The 27231-nt window shown below is 46.1% G+C and overlaps 2 protein-coding genes across 13 annotated transcripts in view; one reads left to right on the top strand and one right to left on the bottom strand.

The window, feature by feature from the left end:
• GALNT6 (polypeptide N-acetylgalactosaminyltransferase 6) overlaps window positions 1–6070 on the bottom strand; it is a 41911-nt gene extending 35841 nt beyond the window's left edge. For 2 of the 3 annotated variants that reach the window (XM_005206275.5, XM_010804951.3), the window contains exon 1: window positions 2487–6070. The gene's annotated coding sequence lies outside the window, so the exon portion shown is untranslated. 3 annotated transcript variants of the gene reach the window in all.
• Window positions 3821–27231, top strand: part of SLC4A8 (solute carrier family 4 member 8) — a 111245-nt gene continuing 87834 nt past the window's right edge. The window contains exons 1-3 of one of the 10 annotated variants that reach the window (XM_024992434.2): window positions 5992–6406; window positions 7264–7315; window positions 9048–9151. The gene's annotated coding sequence lies outside the window, so the exon portion shown is untranslated. Of the gene's footprint in view, window positions 3909–4708; window positions 4796–5651; window positions 5733–5991; window positions 9152–27231 lie in introns of those variants that run through there. The other 9 variants (XM_015471003.3, XM_059886875.1, XM_059886878.1 and 6 more) reach the window with 9 other exon arrangements.

Genomic DNA, 27231 nt, shown 5'->3' with positions numbered 1-27231 from the left:
TAACCTTCCTATTCCTGCAGCATCCGTCCATCCTGAGGTATCTGGTTGTTAATTCCACGCCCTGATCTGTCTGTTCTTTGTTTTCTTCTATCCGCAGCGCGGAGGGTGAGGATTGAGTTTCTTCCTTTCTTCAAATCTCTACCCAGGGCTGAGGACCAGGCTGCACAGGAGACTGGAGAATAACCTGACCTCCCAGGGCTCTCAGGTGCCACAAAAGAGTCTTGTAACAGTCCTTCTTCTCCCCAGACTGAGGCCATCCTTGTTCGCTGGGCAAGCCTTGTACACAGCACAATTACAGCTTTGAGCTCGACACAGAGACAGGCACTGCCCTGCACTTGACCTCTCATTCATTCAAGCCCTCACTCTCTTTCCATCAAATGAGAAAGGGTATGTTGGGCTTTCCCAGAGAGGGGCAGAGGGCTGTACGATGAGCCGAGTTCACCCAATCTTTGGCACAGCCACTGGGTGCCCCCAGGACAGAGAAACCTACTTTGGACCACAGCTTCACTTCTAGGGCTGGAGATGTCAGAACATGTCCATGAAGCCAGAAGAGGTTCAGGACAATACCAGAGCCTTTTTTTTTTAATATCACTGCTTACCATACCAAAGCAAGACACAGTTGTCTTTTTCCATTTTACATATAAGGAAACTGAAGCCCACGGAGGTTTAGTAACCTGACCAAGGACACACAGCTATGAAATGGCAGAGGCAGAATTTGGTCCCAAGCCCACATCTCTCCAAAGCCCACTATCTTAACCATAGCACCATGCTGCCTTGTACTTGGCTGGTGCTTGGAGCTTTGACAAAGCATTTTCATATATACCTTCTCATTTGTTCCCCACCCAGGGAGTGTTTATGTGATTTGGCCAAGGTCAGACAGCTAATTTAGTGACAGAGCTGAACCAGCTCTCTGCCTCCATTATACCCACTGCCTTGGCCCTAGGGTTAGTTGTCCCTTTGATTCCTGATTTCTGTTCTAGGCAATGGCTATGTGGGCTAAGCCAAAGGTCGTATCTCCTGTTCAGGTTTCCCCTAGCTGAATTTGGGGCTGAGATGTTTCTGATCTCAGACAGTTTTTGACATGCCTCAGGGCTTCCCTTTTCAGGCCTGAGTTCTTCCATGTGGGTAGGAGTCAGCTGTTCTGCTAACTATAGGCAGTGATTACCAAGGATGAGGGCTTTCCAGGCAGCCCAGTATTCGTGGTTCCTCCAGCTCTAGATTACCTTCCCATTGACAAGCCTGCTCTGCTAACTGCTCTGGTGCCCCTGAAAGTTGTTTTGTTACCTCTGGGTGCCTAAAGTGAATGGTGCTGTTAAGGAACAGGAGGTCAGGAAGTACCTGCAATGATTCTGGCTTCTGCTGGATAACTTGAACTAAAGTAAATTTCAAACCCCTCACCTTAGCTTGCACTATTGATCACATGCATTTGCCTGTCTCATCCTTTTCACTCTTCCTGTAATGGGCAGAGACACAGCTCATTCACCGAGAGAATGGGGCGTGGGCAGTGTACACATATCTGGCAAAATGAGCACAAGCCCCAGGTTCTTTGGTGTGTCCAGAGTTGTTAACTTCCTGCAGTGTCTGCAAATTGCATTTGCAGGTCTGGCAGTGCACTGAGAGCGCAGTGTTAGAACCCTCCTTGTGAATGTTGCAATGGGGTGGTTGGCTAATAGAGGGGTCTGTTTTATGCTGTGCTGGCAAATTGACACCTCACCATCCCCATACATACAGACGAGCCCTATCCTAGCCTCTGCAGAGGTCAGTGTCTGGGATGACAGGCTCTGGGGGCGAGTAACAAACTATTTCTCCTTTCGGTTGGCCTGGGGTTTGGAACAAGTGACAGGAAATCAGGAAGTTGGTGACAGTCACAGTCATGACCCATCGGACTCCCTCCCAACAATACTGAGCACACAGTTCCTGCCCCTTACAGGCCCAAGTCTCCACAGGGAGGATGTCTGAGACCCTGCCCTCACCAGGGACGTTTCTCTTGCCCGCTCACCCGTTCTGCTTAGAAGCCGCTCCGCCCGGGCAGGAGGGAACCTCTCTGAAAAGTTTTCTGCAGCTAAGCACAGCGGCTGGCCCAGCGCGGGGCGATGGGGGCACAGAAGGGATGCCAGGGCATGGGTGACGGGCAGAGGTTGCAGAGTCCTGGAGGCACTGAGGCTCGCACCTCTCCCACCCCGCCCCTCCAGGACCCAGAGACCCCAGCTTTTCTGTCAACCTTTAAGGAAGGCGCGAAGGTTTAGGGAGTCCTACCGTGGGAGGAGCTAGAGGCCACCACGACAGATGGCCCAGCCCGGCCCTGCCCCTTCGTGTCACTGTCGGGGGTGGCGAGGAAGAAAAGGAGGAGAAGATCGGCGGAGGCGGGAGGCGGATGGGGCACAAGGGCTTGGGAGAAGCGAGCTCAACCGGCAGGAAGTCCCAGGAAGCAGGAGGGCTCTGGGTTCTAAGTCCAGAGAAGGCTCTGGACTGCTTCTGCCGCTTACCTGTGGTGTCCGGGCGGAGCCGCAGCCACGCGGCCGTGCAGCTCACCGGTTTCCCGACGGGACGTCCTGGAGGGCGGGGCCGGAGCGGGCCCTGCACGGCCGCTGGGGCGCGTCCTCCCCGCCCCTCCCCGGTCAGGTGCCGGGGGCCGAGCTCCCCAGCGTTGCTCGGCGCCGCGGAACGCCGGCTTGCTGCGGGGCTGCCCCGGGCCCAGGCACCCCGCCCCCGCCGCCGCAGCTGGGAGCCCGGCTGCTCCGGCTTCTCCAGATCTCAGCAAGTTCCGGGGGCCGGTCTCCGCGGCCAGGCTCTCGGCGTCGATAAAGATTGGAGGGTCCTGGCCACCACAAAGACGACAGGCGTGAGCCGCCGGCGTGTGCTTGGAACCGCAGCGTGCGGCGCGCGGGCTCAGTGGCCGTGTGGCCGCAGCGCTCAGAGTCTGGAGGAAGAGGCTCGGGAGCAGAGAAACGCCGCCGGACAGAGAGGCACCCCGGGGCTCCGTCCCAGGTTTGCTTCTCATCGGGAGGAGTGGTCTTGACCAAATGATTCCTCCCCTTCATCCAATAATAAGAGCAGGGAATTTGCTGTGTGCCACGAACAATGCCAAGGACTTAATGTGCCGGGTCTCAGGTAAACACTAGCCCCAGCAAATGACTACGATTATTGTCCGGAATATACACGGAAGGCGGCTGACCACACTGCTGGAGAGTGCGGCTCAAAGTAGACCAGCGGCTTCAGCATCATCTGATAAACTGTCAGAAATGTAGATTCTCGGGTCCCACCTCAGACCTAAATAATATGAAACTTGTGGGATGGGGCCCAGTAATTTGTATCTTTATAAGCCCTCCAGGTAATTCTGGTGCATTCTCAACTTTGAGAATCACTGAGTGAGTAGTGTCAGAGCTGGAATTAAAATCCAAATAAGTAAGTTCAGTTCCTAAACCCACGCTCTGACTCATTACCACCCCCACCCTCAGGCTGCTCACCGGGGTTCTGTGATATAATCTTTTGGGTCCTTGTCTCAGTAATACAGAAGGACCACTCCAAATAGCCGGTAATTTGGAAATGTTCTATGGCAGAAAATTCAACCACCAATTCTGTTTTTCTTTTGTCTTGATGTTTAAATGAGTTTGTATTTCTAAGTTCATAAGACCCCGGGGGCAGGGGTGTGGGTGGGTAGATCTGAGCAAGAAGGCACTTGTGACATGAACCAGGAAGAGCAGGGGAAGCCACTGGGGATTAACAGTTGGATGAGAGAAGTAACCTTGTTTTCTAATCTGGAACCCCACAGGAGAACTGAGCTATTCAGGAGGTCAGAGCTTCTCCAGTGATGGATTCTGGAGAGAGGAGGCCAGTGGAGCAGGAAGAAGACCTTGCCCCCCTACACTAGATCGGGATGGATGTTCCTAAAGGAGTAGAAAAGGGAGGTATGCACTCAGTCTTGGCCTGCTCACCTGTCTCCTCCCCTAATACCAACCAAGTGGCTGAGTAATTCCCCTGCCCTCAATTCCCTTCTTTTCACATTAGAGACTCTGGGGTTTAAAGGGACTTCCCAGGTGTCTCAGTGGTGAAGAATCCATCATCTCAATGCGGGAGACGTGGGTTCGATCCCTGGGTCAGGAAGATCCCCTGGAGGAGGAAATGACAACCCACTCCAATATTCTTGCTGGGATAATAACCCCATGGACAGAGGAGTCTGGCGGGCTACACTTCATGGGGTCACAATGACAGGACTGAGTATGCATACACGCTGGGGTTTAAATTTCTAAAGAGACTTTATATAGCATTTGCCTTGATCATCTGTTTTGTTTCCTTTACAGACCCTCAGGGTTCAGTCTAACCTCACTGCTTCAGCTGCAACCACTGTCACTTGCCAGATTCCACAGCTACCTTTCTCAGAATAAGGACATTTCCTGTTGACGACTGTGGGATGCTGCCCCTCATTTCTCTCTTTCTGGATGCTCGACACTCCTGTGCAAGTCTGACAGGACCCAACCTGACCTGAGGGTGATGGGCTAGACTGGACTCACCACCTCAATTCTTCCCCAGGACAGAGTCATGACCACTAACCCAATCCCAGAGTCCCTGAGAGGGTGCTGCCCAAGGAAGCAGCATCGGTCTGTGCTGTGTGCTCCACATTCCAGAAGCAAATTTCTCTTCCAGTTTTACTTTAGCTGACTCTGATTTTAAAACGTGACTTTGAGTCCTCAGAACAATGAGTTGCATAATTTGGAGGCATATGTAGTAGACCGGATGTGTGACCCCACCCCTAATGTGTCATGCCCTGACTGAGCTGTTCTCTTCTCACAGGAAGGTGAGCCACACAGGATGGTGACTGCATGGCAGGCCACTTTAAAATAGTTTCTGTAATTGAAAATGTTATAAAGCCACCTGGTTAAAAAGAAATTCAAGCACTAGAGAAAAGTAGACAGTGAAGATTCATTTCCGTCACCCCTCTCCAGAAATCATCTCTGCCTGCTCATGACGGAAACGTCCCATCATTGAGCTCTTCTGCCAGACAGGCCTGGATTTCCCATGCCTCAACAAGCCCTGTGAATATCTTCTCTCTCTCTTTTTTTTTCCCTCAAATTCTTATTCTTTGGCCAATTTAGATTCTGTTTTGGGGTATTCTGAAGTTTCGCTTTTCACAGTGTGCTTCAGGGGGATCCCCCCAGCAAGGCAGGAAGCCTGGTGTGGTGCACATTGACAGGAAGCTGGCAGACAAGAACAGCTCTGGGAGGCTACTGACTTCAGCCTTGTCCCCTAGCTAGTCTCTTGCACACGTGGTCTCTGGCAAGAGGACGCCCACTTCTGGGTGGGGCAGAATGAGGGAGACTTGCTCACAAGGAGGATGTGCTGCCGCCACCTGGGAGGGAAAGATTGTGGAGAAGCTGTCGGGGAAACTGCTAGGGAGGTCAGGAGGGAGGGCAGACTGTACCCCTCCCCCGCCCTCTGTAGGTACCCCCGTGGAAGGAACCTAACAGTCTCCTGAACTTCTGTCTCAGTTTCTGATCTGTAAGGATTAATGGTGCCTTAGAGGTGGCTGTGCAGGTGGAGTAGATAACTGACATGAAAATGGGATGGTTTGATTCTTCTGTTTACATCCATTTATCTCTTTTCTCTTCCTATTTCGCCTTCCTCTTTTTCATCTCATTCCCCTGGATCTGAAGAGAAACCATCAGCAATGGAGAAACAGACATAGAGAACAGACCTATGGACATGGAAGGAAGAGAGGAGGGAGAACGGGAGATGTATGGAGAGAGTAACAGAAATTTACAATATTGTGTGTAAAATAGATGCTGCTGCTGCTGCTAAGTAGCTTCAGTCGTGTCCGACTCTGTGCGACCCCATAGACGGCAGCCCACTAGGCTCCCCTGTCCCTGGGATTCTCCAGGCAAGACACTGGAGTGGGTTGCCATTTCCTTCTCCAGTGTAAAATAGATAGCCAATGGGAATTTTCTGTATGACTCAGGGAACTTAAACAGGGGCTCTGTGACAGGATGAAGGGTGAGATGGGGAGGGAGATGGGAGAAGGGTCTGGGAGGGAGGGGACATGGGTGTACTATGGCTGATTCTTATTGATGTATGATAGAAAGCCACAAAATTCTGTAAAGCAATTATCCTTCAATTAAAAAACTTATATATATATATATAAAAGAATCCCCTTTCCAATGCAGGAGACCTGGGTTCCGTCCCTAGCTGGAGAACTAAGATACCACCTGTGGCAGACCAAGACCATGAGGGGCAACGAAAGATCCCAACTGTTGCAACTAAGACCTGACACAGCCAATGAATAAATAAATACTTTTAAAAAAAGCAAGAAATGTTTTAGGAACCCAAACAGAGCTGTTCCAAGTCCTGCCATAATCACTCATGCATGATAGTTCACTCCTCTGTGGGCTTCAACTTCCTCATCCCTAAAAAGGTACAGTATTAATTATGGTTGCATTGTTAGAATAAATAAGTAAAATGTTTAACCTAGTGCCCAGTGTACAGTAAGCACTCAATAAATGTTAGAAAGCAAAGAGGATCTAAAGAGCCTCTTGATGAACGTGAAAGAGGAGAGTGAAAAAGCTGGCTTAAAACTCAACACTCAAAAAACTAAGATCATGGTATCTGGCCCCATCACTCTCCTCTTTCACCCTCATTAAGAGGCTCTTTAGTTCCTCTTTACTTTCTGCCATTAAAGTGGTGTCATCTGAATATAGGAGGTTATTGATATTTCCCCTGGCAATTTTAATTCCAGCTTGTGAGTCATCCAGCCCAGCATTTTGCATGATGTACTCTACAAATAAATAAGCAAGGTGACAATATACAGCCTTGATGGACTCCTTTCCCAATTTTGAACCAGTCCATTGTTCCATGTCTGGTTCTAACTGTTGCTTCTTGAACTGCATACAGGTTTCTCAGGGGGCAGGTAAGGTGATCTGGTATTCCAATCTCTTTAAAAATTTTCCAAGTTTGTTGTGATCCACATAGTCAAAGGCTTTCATGTAGTAAATGAAGCAAGGTGGGGTCACTTACTGTTGAAGTCTAGCTTGAGGAATTTTGAGCATTACCTTGCTAGCGTGTGAAATGAGTTCAATTGTATGGTATTTGAACATTCTTTGGCATTGCCCTTCTTTGGGATTGTAATGAAAACTGACCTTTTCCAGTCCTATGGCCACTGCTGAGTTTTCCAAATTTGCTGGCATATTGAATGCAACATTTTAACAGCATCATCTTTCAGTACTTGAAGTAGCTCAGCTGGAATTCCATCACTTCCACTGGCTTTATTCCTAGTGATGCTTCCTAAGGCCCACTTGACTTCACACTCTAGGATGTCTGGCTCTAGGTAAGTGACTACACCATTATGGTTATCTGGGTCATTAAGATCTTTTTTGTACAGTTCTGTGTATTCTTGCCACCTCTTCTTAATCTCTTCTGCTTCTGTTAGGTCCTTATCATTTCTGTCCTTTATTGTGCCCATCTTTGTACAAAATGTTGCCTTGATGTCTCTAATTTTCTTGACGAGATCTCTAGTCTTTCCCATTCCATTGTTTTCCTGTTTCTTTGCATTGTTCACTTAAGAAGGCTTTATTATCTCTCCTTCCTGTTCTTTGGAACTTTGCATTCAAATAGGTATATCTTTTCCTTTCTTGTTTAGCTTTTGCTTCTCTTTTTTTCTCAGCTATTTGTAAGCCCTCTTCAGACAACCATTTTGCCTTCTTGCATTTCTTTTTCTTTGGCATGGTTTTGGTCACTGTCTCCTGTACCATGTTATGAACCTCCATCCATAGTTCTATCAGATCTAATTCCTTGAATCTATTTGTCACTTCCACTGTATAATCTCAAGGGATTTGATTTAGGTCATATCTAAATGGTCTAGAGGTTTCCTCTACTTTCTTCAATTTCAGTCTGAATTTTGCAACAAGGAGCTCATGATCTGAACCACGGTCAGGTCCCAGACTTGTTTTTGCTGACTGTATAGAGCTTCTCCATCTTTGGCTGCAAAGAATAGAATCAATCTGATTTTGGTGTTGACCATCTGGTGATGTCCATGTGTAGAGTCATCTCCTGTGTTGTTGGAAGAGGGTTTTGCTATGACCAATGCGTTCTCTTGGTATATATAATGTAGTATTTAAAACATCGAGGGACTTACCTGGTGGTGAAGTGGCTAAGACTCAGTCCTCCCAATGCATGGGGCCTGGGTTCGATCCCAGGTCAGGGAACTAGATCCCACATGCTGCAACTAAAGACTTCTTATTCCTCAACAAGGATGGAAGATCCCACGTGCTGCAACTGAGACCCAGTGCAGTCAAAATAAATAAATAAATAAAAATTTTTAAGTAAAAAAAGAATCAAAATTAATAAAAAATATCTATGATGAACAAAATATGAACAATTTAAAATAAAGAGATGTGCTTGGAGCCTGAGCCTGAGCCATGTTGGAGCCTGAGGTAAAAGAAAAAAATGTGCACACTCTATATCCATGTTTTTTTTTTTCTATTAATTTTTTTGCTTTTCCATTAGGCTTGTGAGATCTTAATCCCCTGACCAGGGATCAAACCTGGGTCCTTGGCAGTGAGAGCGCTGAGTCCTAACCACTGGGATGCTATGTAATTCCCTATCCACACTTGTCTGTATTTTAAAAATGCTTATTTTTTTCTAGCACGTTAAATTAACGAAAAAATATTGAAAAGAATGAAAAGTATATTAAAACTCACAATATTATTTTAGTATTAAATATTTTCTTTATACCAACACAGAATTTGCTATGATTTTACTTCAGTTCAGTTCAGTCGCTCAGTCGTGTCCGACTCTTTGCGACCCCATGGACTGCAGCACGCCAGGCCTGCCTATCCATCACCAACTCCTGGTGCTTACTCAAACACGTGTCTATCGAGTCGGTGATGCTAATTTTACTTCAGCTTAAGATAATTAAAATGTATTTAAGATCATCACTTGACCAAGAGAAATTGTTAAACATGGCAGTCTCAACTGAAAATGAAACAAATGAAGAATTAGATTTGAAAAGTATCACTAAAGAGTGTGCTTGCATTAAAGCCAATTTCCTTTCTCCTCAGGCTCCACTATGGCTCAGCATGGCGCTACTCTGGGCTCTGGACAAAGAACCTGAAGAGAATAGAAGAGGAAACAAGAAAAAGGAGGCAGTTAGAAGAGCGAGAGGGTGTGTAATGTTTATTTATTGTTTTTCTAATTCCCAAATATCCTATTTATAAAAAGCACAGAAAATCACAAGAAAATAAACTACCCATTATTTGACACCTAGAGATAACTGCTGTTATTCACTTGGTATAATATGTTCTATTTTTTTCTATGTAAATATAATCATACACATTAGTTCAGTTCAGTCGCTCAGTCGTGTCCGACTCTTTGCGACCCCACGAACCCCAGCACCCCAGGCCTCCCTGTCCATCGCCAACTCCCGGAGTCCATCCAAACCCATGTCCATTGAGTCGGTGATACCATCTAACCATCTCATCCTCTGTTGTCCCCTTATCCTCCTGCCCTCAATCTTTCCCAGCATCAGGGTCTTTTCAAATGAGTCGGCTCTTTGCATCAGGTGGCAAAAGTACTGGTGTTTCAGCTTCAGCATCAGACCTTCCAATGAGCACCCAGGACTGATCTCCTTTAGGATGGACTGGTTGGATCTCCTTGCAGTCCAAGGGACCCTCAAGAGTCTTCTCCAACACCACAGTTTAAAAGCATCAATTCTTCGGTGCTCAGCTTTCTTCACAGTCCAACTCTCACATCCATACATGACCACTGGAAAAACCATAGCCTTGACTAGATGGACCTTTGTTGGCAAAGTAATGTCTCTGCTTTTGAATATGCTGTCTAGGTTGGTCATAACTTTCCTTCCAAGGAGTAAGTGTCTTTTAATTTCATGGCTGCAGTCACCATCTGCAGTGATTTTGGAGTCCAAAAAAATAAAGTCTGGCACTGTTTCCACTGTTTCCCCATCTATTTCCCATGAAGTGATAGGACCAGATGCCATGATCTTCGTTTTCTGAATGTTGAGCTTTAAGCCAACTTTTTCACTCTCCTCTTTCACTTTCATCAAGAGGCTTTTTAGTTCCTCTTCACTTTCTGCCACAAGGGTGGTGTCATCTGCGTATCTGCGGTTATTGATGTTTCTCCTGGCAGTCTTGATTCCAGCTTGTGCTTCTTCCAGCCCAGCGTTTCTCATGATATACTCTGCATAGAAGTTAAATAAGCAGGGTGACAATATACAGCCTTGATGTACTCCTTTTCCTATTTGGAACCAGTCTGTTGTTCCATGTCCAGTTCTAACTGTTGCTTCCGGACCTGCATACAGATTTCTCAAGAGGCAGGTCAGGTGGTCTGGTATTCCCATCTCTTTCAGAATTTTCCACAGTTTATTGTGATCCACACAGTCAAAGGCTTTGGCCTAGTCAATAAAGCAGAAATAGATGTTTTTCTGGAAGTCTCTTGCTTTTTTGATGATCCAGAGGATGTTGGCAATTTGATCTCTAGTTCCTCTGCCTTTTCTAAAACCAGCTTGAACACTGGAAGTTCATGGTTCACGTATTGCTGAAGCCTGGCTTGGAGAATTTTAAGCATTACTTTACTAGCGTGTGAAATGAGTGCAATTATTTTGTAGTTTGAGCATTCTTTGGCATTGCTTTTCTTTGGGATTGGAATGAAAACTGACCTTTTCCAGTCCTGTGGCCACTGCTGTTTTCCAATTTTGCTGGCATATTGAGTGCAGCACTTTCACAGCATCATCTTTCAGGATTTGAAATAGCTCCACTGGAATTCCATCACCTCCACTAGCTTTGTTTGTAGTGATGCTTTCTAAGGCCCACTTGACTTCACATTCCAGGATGTCTGGCTCTAGGTGAGTGATCACACCATTGTGATTATCTTGGTCATGAAGATCTTTTTTGTACAGTTCTTCTGTGTATTCTTGCCACCTCTTCTTAATATCTTCTGCTTCTGTTAGATGAATACCATTTCTGTCCTTTATTGAGCCCATCTTTTCATGAAATGTTCCCTTGGTATCTCTAATTTTCTTGAAGAGATCTCTAGTCTTTCCCATTCTGTTGTTTTCCTCTATTTCTTTGCAGTGATCACTGAGGAAGGCTTTCTTATCGCTCCTTGCTATTCTCTGGAACTCTGAATTCAAATGGGTATATCTTTCCTTTTCTTCTTTGCTTTTCGCTTCCCATCTTTTCACAGCTATTTGTAAGGCCTCCTCAGACAGCCATTTTGCCTTTTTGCATTTCTTTTCCATGGGGATGGTCTTGATTCCTATCTCCTGTACAATGTCACGAACCTCAGTCCATAGTTCATCAGGCACTCTATCAGATCTAGTCCCTTAAATCTATTTCTCACTTCCACTGTATAGTCATAAGGGATTTCAGCTTCAGCATCAGTCCTTCCAGTGAATATTCAGGACTGATTTCCTTTAGGATGGACTGGTTTGATCTCCTTGCAGTCTAAAGGACTCTCAAGAGCACCTCTAAAGGACTCTCCAACACCACAGTTCAAAAGCATCAATTCTTCAGTGCTCAGCTTTCTTTATGGTCCAACTCTCAAATACATAAATGACTACTGGAAAAACCATAGCTTCGACTATATGGACCTTTGTTGGCAAATAATGTCTCTTCTCTTTAGTACACTGTCTAGGTTTGTCATAGGTTTTCTTCCAAGGAGCAAGCATCTTTTAATTTCATGTGTGCATTTGAGATGTCACTAACATATTCTCTTGCTGTTTAGTCGCTTAGTCATGTCCGACTCTGTGCAACCCCATGGACTGTAGCCCACCAGGCTCCTTTGTCTGTGGGATTTCCCTGGCAACAATACTGGAGTGGGTTGCCATTTCCTTCTCCAGGGGATCCCCTTGAAGGAGGGATCAAACTTGCATCTCCTGCATTGGCAGATGGATTCTTTACCACTGAGCCACCACTGGGAAAACATCTTCTATAGTGATGTTCAGTTAAATGACTTTAATGAAAGCAGATGACCCTCCACGATGTAAGTGGGCTGCATTCAGTCACTCGCAGACCTTAACAGCACAGCCCGAGGTTTCCCTGGAACAATCAGTTCTGCCTCAAGACTGCAGCATCGAAGTTCCGCCTGAGTTTGCGGCCTCCTGCCTGCCCTACACATTTCAAACATGCGGGCCTTCACAGTTGTGTGAGCCAGTTCTTTAAAATGAATCTCTCTGTGCATGTCTGGTTCTGTTTCTCTAGAGAACCCTGACTAGTCCGGTAGCCATGTATGAGATAAGACTGTGGACATGGGACAAGCACTCAAGGTGGAGACTTGATAAGAAAATACAGCTCATCACAAGTTTAGGCGCAGCTTGTCTAGCCCCCTTTGCTGCAGAAAACGCTGGCCTCTTTATCCTTCGTGAAGACAGGTATAATGTATCACAGGAAGCAGCCCCCTTTCTCTAGGAAGGAGTAGGAATCTCCTTATTGCTGTCTTCTGGAGTGGGGGCTGTCAGTGCTCTCCCCATTTTCATATGTGAGCAGTTTATAAACATAGCAGATCCCCAGATCACAGTGACCCCCGGGTCTGATCACTTTGCCATGACTTTCTACGATTCTCTCCATTTGTTCAGGTCCTTGTTTTATAGTCCTCAGAAAAGTTTTCTGATTTTCTCCCTCTCCTTCCCTCCAATCTGCACAGTTCTTATTAAAACTGTTCCTTGGTATTATTATTATTATTTTGGTTGATGTTGTAAATATTATCTATTCTAAGTCACTCTTGGTCCATTTTTTCTTTTTCCTTTTCTTTTTGGCCATGCTGTATGGCTTTTGGGATCTTAGTTCCCTGACCAGGGATTGAACCCAGGCCCAATCAATGAAATTGTTGGGTCCTAACCATTGGACCACAGGGAACTCCTCCATTTTTCTGTAACTGAAGCCTCCTTATGTTATACAATGAATAATGTTTCTTCCCCTGGGAAACACAAGGGGTTGTCACACTATGACTAAGGACACTTCTACTTAAATCACACATGATTTTCTTCTCAAAAGCACTAGAGATGCCCCAAATCTTTGTGTACCTTTTGCAAAAGAGAAATTTAGTAATTGTGGAGAATAGAACATCTAAATGCTTGCAAGATTTTGCTATGAGAACTCTTTCTGCCACACATTATATCTTATTATTTAATAATTCTTTTTCTTAAAATAGAAAGAGGGGCTTCCCTGGTGGTCCAGTGATTAAGAATCTGCCTTGCAATACAGGTGACATGGATTCAATACCTAGTCCAGGGAAGACCCCACATGTGGCAGAGTAAACCCATGCGCCACAACTACTGAAGCTTACACATCTGGAGCCTGTGCTCTGAGATGAGAAGCTGCTGCAACAGGAAACCTGCACGCTGCAGTTAGAGAGTAGCCCCCGCTCACCACAGCTAGAGAAAAGGCTGTGTGCAGAACGAAGGCCCAGCACAGCCAAAAGTAAAATAACATATAAACAGATAAAGAAAGAGATATGCTCATTGAACCTTCTGAAACTGAAGTAATTAGATCTCAACCTGAAAAGAATATAGCAATAAACTCTCCACCAGAGCAAATTTTCCCCCAGTTCAGTCGCCCAGTTGTGTCCAGCTCTTTGCAATCCCATGGACTGCAGCACACCAGGCTTCCCTGTCCATCACCAACTCTCAGAGCTTGCTCAGACTCATGTCCATCGAGTCAGTGATGCCATCCATCTCATCTTCTGTCATCCCCTTCTCCTCCTGCCTTCAATCTTTCCCAGCATCAGGGTCTTTTCCAATAAGTCAGTTCTTTGCATTAGGTGGCCAGAGTATTGGAGTTTCAGCTTCAGCATCAGTCCTTCCAATGAATATTCAGGACTGATTTCCTTTAGGATGGACTGGTTGGATCTCCTGGCAGTCCAAGGGACTCTCAAGAGTCTTCTCCAACACCACACTTCAAAAGCATCAATTCTTCTGTGCTCAGCTTTCTTTATAGTCCAACTATCACAACCATACATGACTACTGGAAAAACCGTAGCTTTGACTAGATGGACCTTTGTTGGCAAAGTAATGTCTCTGCTTTTTAATATGCTGTCAGAACATGTTAAAGCTATGACTGGTCATAGCTTTTCTTCCAAGGAGCTAGCGTCTTTTAATTTCATGGCTGCAGTCACCATCTGCAGTGATTTTGGAGCCCAAGAAAATAAAGTCTCTCACTGTTTCCATTGTTTCTTCATCTGTTATTTATCCCTAAAAAAACAGAGGAGGTTCCTGTCTTCTAAGACATTTGAAGAAATAGTAGATGCCATTAGAAAGGATTGAAATCTATCAGATAGCACTGGAATATTGTTTAATATTGTTTCATTTAGAAAGTAAAGGAGAAGTGATAGAATAACTCAATGTATTTCTTAATGTTCTGATTTTTTTAATGTCCTCTTAGTGTCCTGAAGTTTTTGCCTCACTGCTTCTTAAGTCACAGGGAAACTTTTTTATTTTCTGTAGGTAACATGCATATTACCTATTGGCACAATGATCAAAAGTTCACAAGTATAGTCAGTTCAGTTCAGTCTCTCAGTCGTGTCCAACTCTTTGCGACCCCATGAATCGCAGCACACCAGGCCCCCCTGTCCATCACCAGCTCCTGGAGTTCACTCAGACTCATGTCCATTGAGTCAGTGATGCCATCCAGCCATCTCATCCTCTGTTGTCCCTTTCTCCTCCTGCCCCCAATCCCTCCCAGCATCAGAGTCTTCTCCAATGAGTCAACTCTTCGCATGAGGTGGCCAAAGTACTGGAGTTTCAGCTTTAGCATCATTCCTTCCAAAGAAATCCCAGGGCTGATCTCCTTCAGAATGGACTGGTTGGATCTCCTTGCAGTCCAAGGGACTCTCGAGTCTTCTCCAACACCACAGTTCAAAAGCATCAATTCTTCAGCACTCAGCTTTCTTCACAGTCCAACTCTCACATCCATACATGACCACTGGAAAAACCATAGCCTTGACCAGACGGACCTTTGTTGGTAAAGTAATGTCTCTGCTTTTGAATATGCTATCTAGGTTGGTCATAACTTATCTTTTAATTTCATGGCTTCAATCACCATCTGCAGTGATTTTGGAGCCCCCCAAAATAAAGTCAGCCACTGTTTCCACTATTTCACCATCTATTTCCAATGAAGTGATGGGACCGGATGCCGTGATCTGCGTTTTCTGAATGTTGAACTTTAAGCCAACTTTTTCACTCTCCACTTTCACTTTCATCAAGAGGCTTTTTAGTTCCTCTTTACTTTCTGCCATAAGGGTGGTGTCATCTGCATATCTGAGGTTATTGATATTTCTCCCAGCAATCTTGATTCCAGCTTGTGTTTCTTCCAGTCCAGCATCTCTCATGATGTACTTTGCATATAAGTTAAATAAGCAGGGTGACAATATACAGCCTTGACATACTCCTTTTCCTATTTGGAACCAGTCTGTTGTTCCATGTCCAGTTCTAACTGTTGCTTCCTGACCTGCATACAGATTTCTCAAGAGGCAGGTCAGGTGGTCTGGTATTCCCATCTCTTTGAGAATTTTCCACAGTTTATTGTGATCCACACAATCAAAGGCTTTGGCATAGTCAATAAAGCAGAAATAGATGTTTTTCTGGAAGTCTCTTGCTTTTTCCATGATCCAGTGGATGTTGGCAATTTGATCTCTGGTTCCTCTGCCTTTTCTAAAACCAGCTTGAACATCAGGAAGTTCAGGTTCGTGTATTGCTGACGCCTGGCTTGGAGAATTTTGAGCATTACTTTACTAGCATGTGAGATGAGTGCAATTGTGTGGTAGTTTGAGCATTCTTTGGCATTGCCTTTCTTTGGGATTGGAATGAAAACTGACCTTTTCCAGTCCTGTGGCCACTGCTGAGTTTTCCAAATATGCTGGCATATTGAGTGCAGCACTTTCACAGCATCATCTTTCAGGATTTGAAATAGCTCAACTAGTATAGTAAACTACTCCTATTCCTGGTCACCTAGTCTTCCTCCCAGGAGCAGACACTCTTACTAGTTTCTTTTGATTATTTTTAGAAACATAGGGCAGAGAAGGAGTCATCCTGATTTTAGCAAGTACCATAAATAGTAATTTTTCATTATATTATCTGAAGAGGTTAAAGTTATTTTAAAAGCAATCAACTTATTGAGCTTTCTCTGTGGTTCTGATAGATTTCCAGTGGTCTCTCTTGGGTTTTCTAGGTAGATAGAATATCAACAGCATAGGATTTTTGCAAAGTGAAAAGAGTTTTGGAGTGAGACCTGGGATTGAATCTTGGCTTTGTCTGATTGAATCAATCAAACAACTCAGTCGCTCAGTCGTGTCCGACTCTTTGAGTCCCCATGAACCGCAGCACGCCAGGCCTCCCTGTCCATCACCAACTCCCGGAGTAGCCTTTAAAAAATGTTGGCACTCTGCAGTGGCAGCCCATAAGTACAGAGGGGGCCTTTCCTCCAGGTGCGGTTGGCAGAGTGGGCAGAGGCCACACCCTGCCAAGTGCTGCTCCTCTGCCCTCTCCTGGGTTTGTTTTACCTGAATCTGCAGATACATCCGGAGGGCTTTGATCTCAGGCATTTCTAAACACTCAGCCATCAGGAGAGACTGAAGGGGAAGTCCTAAACTAATACAATCATCTTTTCTTTCTCCCTGAATGGAATGTGTGTTATATTTGCTGAGGGCAGATTAAAATAGATTTTACTGTTGAAATCATGGATTTATAGTTCTTTAAAGAGTTGCTGATTATCAGCAAAGTCTACAACCCCACCCCACCTGCAACATAACAGTGGGAAAAAAACAGTCCAGCGCGGTGGGAATGTGTAAATGTTTTCTCACACATGGGACCTACTGCCAGATAGGAAGATGGTGGTATTTGGTGAGGAGTGATACTAAGAAACACCTATAGTTAGTGAGGAAAAAACCCACATTCTTACTTACTCATAGAATTTTATAAGTTTGAAGGGATGCCCCAGAACATCTCTGATCCCTTTTTGTACTCCATGGAAAAGATGAATGGGGATGTAGCTTATCTAGTTTATTGGACCTTCAAGGAGCCTGAATGCACTCCTTTACATCTGACACCACCAGGAAAAGACAGGCCCGAGTGTGTGCCTTGATTGAAGTGCATCCTCCAGACTGCAGGAAGGTGGGACCGCATTCTATTGTCCTAACAAGGGTGAGCTCAAACTTTGAAAGGATATTGGCTCTGCTTATTAATTATCAGCTTTCCGGGTGACTTGGTGGTGAAGACTCTGCCTGATAATGTAGGAGACTCTGGAGATGTAATAGAGTCTGGGTCGGGAAGATGCCCTCGAGGAGAAAATGGCAACTCACTCCGGTATTCTTGCCTGGGGAGTCCTATGGACGGAGGAACCTGGCAGGCTCCGTAGATGGACATGACTGAGCAGATGATCATACACACACACACGTTCATTTTCAAGACTTAAAATATTCTGGGGTTCAGCTGTTACAGGAGGTTTATGGAAAACCGTTCCAGGCTTGCTGAACTACCGAGTGACTTAGCAGGTACAAACAAGGATGCCTCAAGAATAGAAAGAGAAGAAGCCCCACTGGAGCACCCTAGACACACTTTTAGAACCCTGATGGGCTCTGTAAAGTGTTATCCTGCCCTGGCTTCAGTACCCTGAGGAGGGTACTGAATTTGAAGGCTATAGTGGTCAGGGTATTTGACCTCCTGGCATTTTTCATCCCTTGGCCATTAGTTTAAGTTCAATATGGTGATTTCCTTGCCAGTGATGGGCAAAGAAAGGTGTTTTCTGGGAGCCTCCAAGACAGCTTTCATTCCTTTGAAAGAATAAGACACCCCCTGAAAAGCCTAAGAACAAAGCACACAGTGGCAGGGCCGACCAGAATTTGGACGACAGAACCTGGACCACCACTGACACTGTTGAGCTAGAGCTTATATTGCTCACAGGGTCCTTCCCATCCTGGAATCTGTTATGTGAGACAGCTTAGTGGACTGTTCTGGAGCCAAGGGCAAAGTATGGGGAACCTGTCCAAAGGGACCCATACCTCCTCTTAATGGCATTTTTGCTTTGAGTGTAGAAAAAGTAGAATTTTCTTCAGAACCTGGAAAGCAACAGTGAAAACAATCCTACCTGGGGAGTCAGAGAACGTCAGAGCCAATCTGATCCTCATCTTTTAACTCCCATGGTTGAGAAATTCATGTCTGAATGGGAGCCTTAGCCTGCTGCCCCCGTGAGCAGCTCCTCTGAGACCTCACAGAGGATCAAAACCCTGGAGCTGGGACTCATGCACTTCTTGCCTTTGGGACCAGAGAGTAGGAGCCCAGGGAATGTTCTGGACATCTCATCCGTTCTTCACATGGTTACCCCACAGCCAGACGCTGTGAGGAAGGCACGTTTCAGCCTATGGTCTGGGAGGCCCTGATAGAACTCCCCATAATCAAAGAGGCTTGAAGAGTAACGGCAGAGGGTCCTTCAGTTGGCTGCTGGTCTGTAATCATGGGCAAACTGTTCAACCTTGGTTTTCTCTCCCTCTCTTCTTTTTCTGGCCATTACATACTGCTTGTGGGATCTTAGTTTCCCAACCAGGGATTGAACCCGTGCCCCTTGCAGTGGAAGCACTGGACTGCCAGGGAAGTCCCTCAGTTTTCTTGTTTGGAAAGGAAGATATTGGAGTGGGTATTGTTGTGGAGTTTGATGAGATAATGTATGTTAATCATTTGTACTCAGAATATAATATTAATAAATGACTTTCCTGATGGGCTTCTCGGGGGGCGCTAGAGGTAAAGAACCTGCCTGCCAGTACAGGAGATGTAAGAAACCCAGGTTCCATCCCTGGGTTGGGAAGCTCCCCTGGAGGAGGGCATGGCAACCCATTCCAGTCTTCTTGCCTGGAGAATCCCATGGACAGAAGAGCCTGGCGGGCTACAGTTCATGGCGGGGTTGCAAAGAGTCAGACACGGCTGAAGCAACTTAACACACACACACAAATGGCTTTAACTCCCCTGGAAGCTGTGCTGAGTCATTTTCAGCCTTTGGGCAGGAGCCTCACCGCTAGTTGGTGGGCTTGGGGGACTGGTGTTTGGTCTGGGTTTCAAGGCTCGGCAAGAATGACTCGTTGGCTTCTGCTCAAATTTCTTTCATTTTGGTTTGGTCCCTGAGCAGCTGAAAGCAGCGCAAGGGATAGAAACGAGAAAAGGACACATTCAGATGGCTGGTTGCTGCTCCCGTGTCTTCCAGTGTTAGTTCCCAGCATTGGGTGATGTTGGCAGCTGTGGGGAGAAGGAAGTGTGCTGGCAAGGAGGACTGAGGAATTGCAGGTTGGCTGCCTCTAACTCCAGCTGCGTCACACCCAGAAACAATAAAATACTACGTAAGACAGTCTTTCTGTTACTCAAGCCAGGTGTCCTGGGTCTAAAGTCCAAGCCTTGAAATTCTCCCTGGATAAGCCTTGGGGCAATGTGTCTCCCCTTATCTGTCCAGGAGCTGCAGGCAGGCAGTTGTGTGTGTTAGTCGCTTCAGTCGTGTCTCTTTGTGACCCCATGGACTGTAGTCCACCAGGCTCCTCTATCCATGGGATTCTCCAGGCAAGAATACTGGAGTGGGTTGCTATTTCCTTTTCCAAGTGATCTTCCCAAACCAGGGGTCGAACCCGGGTCTCCTGTATTGCAGGCAGATTCTTTACCGTCTAAGCGGGCGGTTGTTAGCCTGTAAAGAGCCTGATGAGTTGTGAGCAGGCCCCCCTTCCTCGGGGTAGATGCAGACCTGTGTCAGGGCACGACTTGGCAAGCTAAGGTTGATCAGGGCACAAGTTGCACGGCCACCCGGGCAGCCATGGAGCTCCTGCCTCTGTCCAGAGCCTGCCTCAGTGATCGCTCCTAGAGGCGGGTGTAGGGACTTCACTGTGGGTGAAGCCAGACTTGGGCAAACTCTAAGAATCTTCCCTGTAGCAGCTGTTGCTGGGTCCAAGAGTAGACCCAGATCTGACGCTGGGAGCAGCGTGGAGGAACTTGATGACCACCTTGGACTGGGGCTACCTGCTGAACACGCACATGTCAGTCTGTGAGGCTGACTCCTGACCAAATGCAGAGGAGACTGGGGAGCCTGACTGTGGACGGGGACAGATGGGGATTGGGACAGGGCCGGTCAAGTGGAAAGGACCGGCTTTCTTCTTTGTCTAGCATGTCTTCAGGGAACCACCTTTGATTCTTAGTCCCATAGAGTTCAGATGAGGCCCACCTCACTCCCCAGCACCAAGGGGTGGACCAATGATGTGCATATTTATGTATCTGTATGTTATACCCACGTGCAGAGGTCCTCTGGCCACTGTGATGGGTTTAGAGTTCAGCACATTACCCAAGCCAGGCTACCCAGAGCCTTCCCTGATATATTTCCTGGAACCAGCAAAAAAGAGATGGGCTGCCCCAGGCCCACACTTCTGATCTCCCACCCCACATGATCACTGATGGAATCATTAGTTGGGAAGTTGATGTTAAGTTCAGAGCAGCTAGTGGCCATTTTTGCTGTTACACGAGGATGGACAGGCAAACTGAGCGTGGAGCCAACACTCAGAAAGCAGGCAGTGAAAATAAAGCACGGAGGAAACAATTTGTTCCTAGATTTCTCCCTTCCACGTTCTTTTTTTCCCCTTTCCTTCTCTGTTTTTCCTTTGCTTTCCTTCCCTCCACCCCTCTCATCCTTCCTTTCTACTTTCCTTCCTTCTTCTTTTGGTTGAAAAATTTATTAAAAAAAATAATGTTATTTACTTATTTTTGGCTGTGCTGAGTCTTCGCTGCTGCGCAGGCTTATCTCTAGCTGTAGAGAGCTGAGGCTACTCTCTAGTTGCAGTGCGCGGGCTTCTCATTGCAGTGGCTTCTCTTGTGGAGCTCGAGCTCTAGGGTGCTTGGGCGTCAGCAGTTGCAGCACGTGGGCTCAGTGGTTGCGGCTCCCAGGCTCCAGAGCACAGGCTCAATAGTTGTGGCACACGGGCTTAGTTGCTCTGCTGGATGTGGGATCCTCCCGAATCAGGGACTGAATCTGTGTCTCCTGCATTGGCAGGTGGATTCTTTACTGCTGAGCCCCAGGGAAGCCCTGGTTGAAAATTCTTTGAGTGTGTTTTTGTTACTTGGAACCCAAAGAAGCTGACCAATAAGCCATATGACACACTGAATTAATTTACTGCCACAGGGGAGCAGTAAAAGGGCTGTCTGTGTTTGTTTAAACACAAGCCTGGTAGAGAGGAACTTCGGAGAACAGCTTAGGAGATGACCCTTTTGAGGGCAGAGGAACAAAGCTGAGTGGTAACTTGTAGGGTGATGGGGTGAGGGTGAGGGGGAATTTATTGGATTGTGAGGGATGGACCACTCTCTAGGCTTTATCCCGTGAGCTACACTTTGAACCAGACAATTTCCCAGATAGGACTTGGAGATAGCTGGAAGACCAGGGAACTGGAGGGCTCCTTCTTGGGAGACCTCCCGGAGAATAGAGAGAAAGGGGCTGCTGCAGTCTGGCTTACCTCCCAGGCCCTTGGGGTATGGCATGCCTCAGGCCCTGTTAGTGCTTAGTGAGTTGGAGAGGTTGCCATTTCTCCACGTCATTACCAACTTAGGTTGATGCTCTGTGGCCAACTGTGTCCCCATGTTTGCTTTGGAGAAATTGTACCAAATTTCCTAGTGAGGTCTTCCCTGCTGAAGATAAAGAGTGCCCCTGTAACCTTCCTTTGTGCAAATCTTTGGCCATTTTCCTAGGGTTACGTGCTCGAAGTGGAATTGCTGAGTCAGAGGCTATGAATATTATTAAGGTTTTTGATTCTTATTCCAGGAGGCACTATTATCCATTACTAGAAAAAGAGATGTAAAAGTCCCCACTCTTGTCGGCTAGGAGATAGCTAATGGTTAAGTAACTAGTGTAAGAGGTGACCTGTTTTTCAGAGAAACAGAGCCATATCATAATGTCTGTAATAAATCGAATTAGATCATAAAATGTGGTGTGAGTGCAGCAGATCACATAGCATTAAAGAAATTGGACTGCCTGGTTCCCTGGAGATACTCAGGTCAGAAAGCACCAGACAGATGTAATGGGGTTATCAGTGTGCTTCCCTGAGAGGAGGAAGTGGGGGCAGCAAAAGCTGACGTTGCATTTACTGAAGGTGACTTCTGTGTAATTGGGGTTAGGACCATCGGAGGGCAAAGAACTAGCATTTCTCTCTCAGGGAGCTCTTTGTTTAATGAGAGAGATCACCAGCTACAAATCAAATTATCCCTGGAGGGAGATTTTGCCCTGGACTAAGCAGTAATGTTCTAACATTTGGTCCACAGTTGGCATGGTTAATGCACACGGAAGCTCCGTGGAGGCTGTAAAGCGTCCCTGGTGTGGGCTGCAGTGCTGGGCCCTTAGGGAGTCAGAGGTGAAAGACTCAGTCCCTGTCTGTAAGGAGGTCACGGTCCACCGAACGAATCTTCTAGAATGAGCTGTAGTGTAATAGAGGAATGAGTGGAGGAGGTCCAGGATGGCACAAAGGAGGGAGTGATTAACTTACCTGCTGGAGGAGGAGGTGAGGTGATCTGGTTTGCAAAGAAAGAGTAGAGGATTGCCAAGTGGGCAAGTGGGGGGAGGCACAGGTAGAGGGTGGGGCATCCGTGTGACCTGAGTGGCCCCACAATTTGGACTGCAAATACGCCTCAGCTCGTCCCCAGAATTTAGTGCTCAGATCCTGCCAGAGTAGATTCAGAAGCTTAGCCTGGGGCTCTCTGAGGCTCCTCTGTCTCCCCAGCATCCCTGTGGTCACTGGTGTTGAGTAACAGCAGAGCCATTGTGATCCTGGCTCAGCGGCCAGCTTGTTGCAAAGGGGGCCAAAGTTAATGAGGAACCAGCCCAGGCCACCCGGTCCTCAGGGCAAAATCGGAGGCGTGAGGAAGGGTGCTGGAGTGATGTTTTGCCCTGAGAAGGCATCAGCCTTGCACTCCTGGGTGGACCAGTCAGAATTTCCCACTTTAAACTCTTGGTTTTTCCACCTGGCCCCTTCCAGCTGGCGCACAGCCTCCTGCCCGAGTAGTGTAGAGTGCAGATTCTAATCCTAGGTGTCTGTGTTTGTTTCCTACAGCTGCTATGACAAACTACCATGCACTGAGTGGCTTAAAACAGAAATTTATTGTCTTATGATTCTGGAGAAATCTGCAGGGCCATGCTCCCTCTAAAACCTGTAGGGGACCCTTCCTTGCCTCTTCTTAGCTTCTGGTGGTTTATCATCCTTCTTTGACATTCCCTGGACCAGAGACACATCTCTCCAATCCTCCATCCTCACATGGAGTTCTCCCTGTGTCCTTCTCTGTCTTTACATGGTTGTCACTTTATTTTTTTAAAGTCTTTAATAAATTTGTTACAACATTGCTTTTGTTTTATGTTTTGGTTTTTCGGCCACCAGGCATGGGGGAACTTAGCTCTTTGAGGAGGAATTGAACCCACACCCACTGCAATGGAAGGCAAAGTCTTAACCACTGGGTTGTCAGGGAAGTCCTGGCTGTCACTTTATAAGGACACTGGTCACACTGGATTAGGTGCCTGCTCTACTCCAGTGTGGGCTTCCCAGGTGACTCTAGTGGTAAAGAACCTGCCTGCTAAGACAGGAGATGTAATAGACGTGGGTTTGATCCCTGGGTTGGGAAGATCCCCTGGAGGAGGGCATAGCAACCTACTCCAGTAGTCTTGCCTGGAGAAGTCCTTGGACAGAGGAGCCTGGCAGGCTACAGTCCATAGGGTTGCACAGAGTCAGACACGACTGAAGTGACTTAGCCAGACACGTGCGCTACTCCAGTAGCACTTTCCTGGTGGCTCAGTGGTAAAGAATCCACCTCCAATGCAGGAGAAACAGGTTTGATCCCTGGGTCAGGAAGATCTCCTGGAGAAGGAAATGGCAACCCATCCCAATATTCTTGCCTGGGAAATATCATGGACAGAGGAGCCTGGTGGGCTAGAGTCTATGTGGTTGCAAAAGAGTCAGACATGACTTAGCCACTACATAGCTACTCCAGTGTAGCACAATTACACCTGTGCTGCTAAGTCGCTTCAGTCGTGTCCGACTCTGTGCGACCCCATAGACGGCAGCCCACTGGGCTCCCCCGTCCCCGGGATTCTCCAGGCAAGACACTGGAGTGGGCTGCCATTTCCTTTTCCAATGCATGAAAGTGAAAAGTGAAAGTGAAGTAGCTCAGTCGTGTCCAACTCCTAGTGACCCCATGGACTACAACCCACCAGGCTCCTCCATCCATGGGATTTTCCAGGCAAGAGTACTGGAGTGGGGTGCCATTGCCTTCTCCAATTACACCTGTAGTGACCATCTATTTCCAAATGAAGTCACTTTCTGAGGTAAAAGGGCTTAGGACTTCAACATAGCTTTTTGCTGCTCTTGGGGTGGGGGCATAATTTAATCTGTAACAGCATCTCTCAGACACATCGGAAAGCCTGCGGAGGGCAACGAAGGCCTGCCAGCTCCCAGGGCACTGAAGTACCTCCCACTCAGGGGTGATACTCCGGGAACACAGTGTTCACATATTTCTGCTTAAAGACCCAAGGCTGCCTGGGGTTGTGGCTACAGGTGTGGGTTCCCGGAAGCTGGGGCTCTGCCATACCACAATGATGTTGGGTCTGGAGAAGCTTGTATAGTTGAGTCCCTGTCAAGGGAGCCACTTTGGGGCTTGTTCACAGCCATTCTTCAGGGAAAGAGGCTCCCAGTGTAATGTCCAGACCTTTTCCTTTCCAGAACAGGTTAAGATGTGAGGAATGGATGTAATTGTGACCCAGTTTTTTTTTCCTCCAGAATTTTCCTGGATATTTTTGTTTTCCCATTAAAGAAATAAACCCTGTTGGTAGTTTTACTATGACATCCTGAAACTTACAGATGAATAAAAAGGAGGATTAATAGTTTTAATAAAATTGAGTTTTCTCTGCAAGATGCAGATGTGCTTTTCAGTTTACTCCAGACTCCTTTCGTGCCACTCAGCAGCAGTTTTCATGTTGTTCTTGCATGTTATGTGTCCGCTTAATTTTGTCATCTCTACTTCTTACTGTAATGGGCATCTATTCTTCATTCTGTTACCTAATCAGCTGTGCTTAGTGTTATAGGAAAGCTATTGGTTTTTGCATGGTAATCTTGTACCAAGACACATTTCTGGTGTCTTTTAAAAAAAGTAATTATTTATTTGGCTATGCTGGGTCTCAGCTGTGAAGCCCAGGCTTTGTTGCTTCATGGCTTGTGGGATATTCCCAGACCAGGAATTGAACTGGTGTCCCTTGAATTGCAAGGCAGATTCTTAACCACTGGACTACCAGGGAAGCCCTTCACAGAATTTTAGATGATGGCCATTCTGACCGGTGTGAGCTGATACCTCATTGTAGCCTTGATTTGCATTTCTCCAATAATTAGCAATATTGAGCATCTTTTCACATCTGTCTTCTTTGAAGAAAAGTCCGTTCATTTCCAAGGCAAACCATACAATGTCACAGTAATCCTAGTCTATGCCCTGACCAGTAATGCTAAAAAAGCTGAAGTTGAACGGTTCTATGAAGAACTATAAGACCTTCTAGAATTAATACCCAAAATAGAGGTCCTTTTCATTATAGGGAACTGGAATGCAAATTTAGGAAGTCAAGAGATACCTGGAGTAACAGGCAAATTTGGCCTTGGAGTACAAAATGAAGCAGGTCAAAGGCTAATGGAATTTTGCCAAGAGAACGCACTGGTCATAGCAAACACCGTCTTTCAACAACACAAGAGAAGACTCTACACATGCACATCATCAGATTGTCAATACCGAAATCAGATTGATTATATTCTTTGCAGCCAAAGATGGAGAAGCTCTATACAGTCAGCAAAAACAAGACCGGGAGCTGACTGTGGCTCATATCATGAACTCCTTATTGCCAAATTCAGACTGAACTTGAAGAAAGTAGGGGAAACCCCTAGACCATTCAGGTATGACCTAAATCAAATCCCTTAAGATTATACAGTAGAAGTGACAAATAGATTCTAGGGATTAGATCTGATAGAGTGCCTGAAGAACTATGGACAAAGGTTCGTGACATTGTACAAGAGACAAGGATCAAGACCATCCCCAAGAAAAAGAAATGTAAAAAGGCAAATGGTTGTCTGAGGAGGCCTTACAAATAGCTGAGAAAAGAAGAGAAGCTCAAAGCAAAGGAGAAAAGGAAAGATACACCCATTTGAATGCAGAGTTCCAAAACATAGCAAGGAGAGATAAAAAAGCCTTCCTCAGTGATCGGTGCAAAGAAAAAGAGGAAAACAACAGAATGGGAAAGACTAGAGATCTTTTCAAGAAAATTAGAGATACCAACAGAACATTTCATGCAAAGATGGGCACAATAAAGGACAGAAGTGGTATAGACCTAACAGAAGCAGAAGATACTAAGAAGAGGTGGCAACGATACACAGAAGAACTATACAAAAAAGATTTTAATGACCCAGATAACCACGATGGTGTGATCACTCACCTAGAGCCAGACATCCTGGAATGCGAAGTCAAGTGGGCCTTAGGAAGCATCACTATGAACAAAGCTAGTGGAGGTGATGGAATTCTAGCTGAACTATTTCAAACCCTAAAAGATGATGCTGTGAAGGTGCTGCACTCAATATGCCAGCAAATTTGGAATACTCAGCAGTGGCCACAGGACTGGAAAAAGTCAGTTTTCATTCTGATCCCAAAGAAAGGCAATGCCAAAGAATGCTCAAACTACTGCACAATTGCACTCATCTCACACACTAGTAAAGTAATGCTCAAAATTCTTCAAGCCAGGCTTCAACATTATGTGAACCGTGAACTTTCAGATGTTCAAACTGGATTTAGAAAAGGCAGAGAACAGAGATCTGAACCAGAAATCAAATTGCCAACATCCGTTGGATTGTTAAAAAAGCAAGAGAGTTCCAGAAAAACATCTACTTCTGCTTTATTGACTATGCCAAAGCCTTTGACTGTGTGGATCACAATAAACTGTGGAAAGTTCTTCAAGAGATGGGAATACCAGACCCCGTTACCTGCCTCCTGAGAAATCTGTATGCAGGACAAGAAGCAGCAGTTAGAACTGGACATGGAACAACAGACTGGTTCCAAATTGGGAAAGGAATACATCAAAGCTGTATATTGTCACCCTGCTTATTTAACTTACATGCAGAGTATATCAGGCGAAATGCCAGGCTGGATAAAGCACAAGCTGGAATCAAGATTGCCAGGATAAATATCAATAACCTCTATATGCAGATGACACCACCCTT

Source organism: Bos taurus, chromosome 5, assembly GCF_002263795.3.
Source record: "Bos taurus isolate L1 Dominette 01449 registration number 42190680 breed Hereford chromosome 5, ARS-UCD2.0, whole genome shotgun sequence".
NCBI lineage: Eukaryota > Metazoa > Chordata > Mammalia > Artiodactyla > Bovidae > Bos > Bos taurus.
The sequence above is the reverse complement of the archived record's forward strand: the minus strand, read 5'-3'. Positions and strand labels throughout refer to the sequence as shown.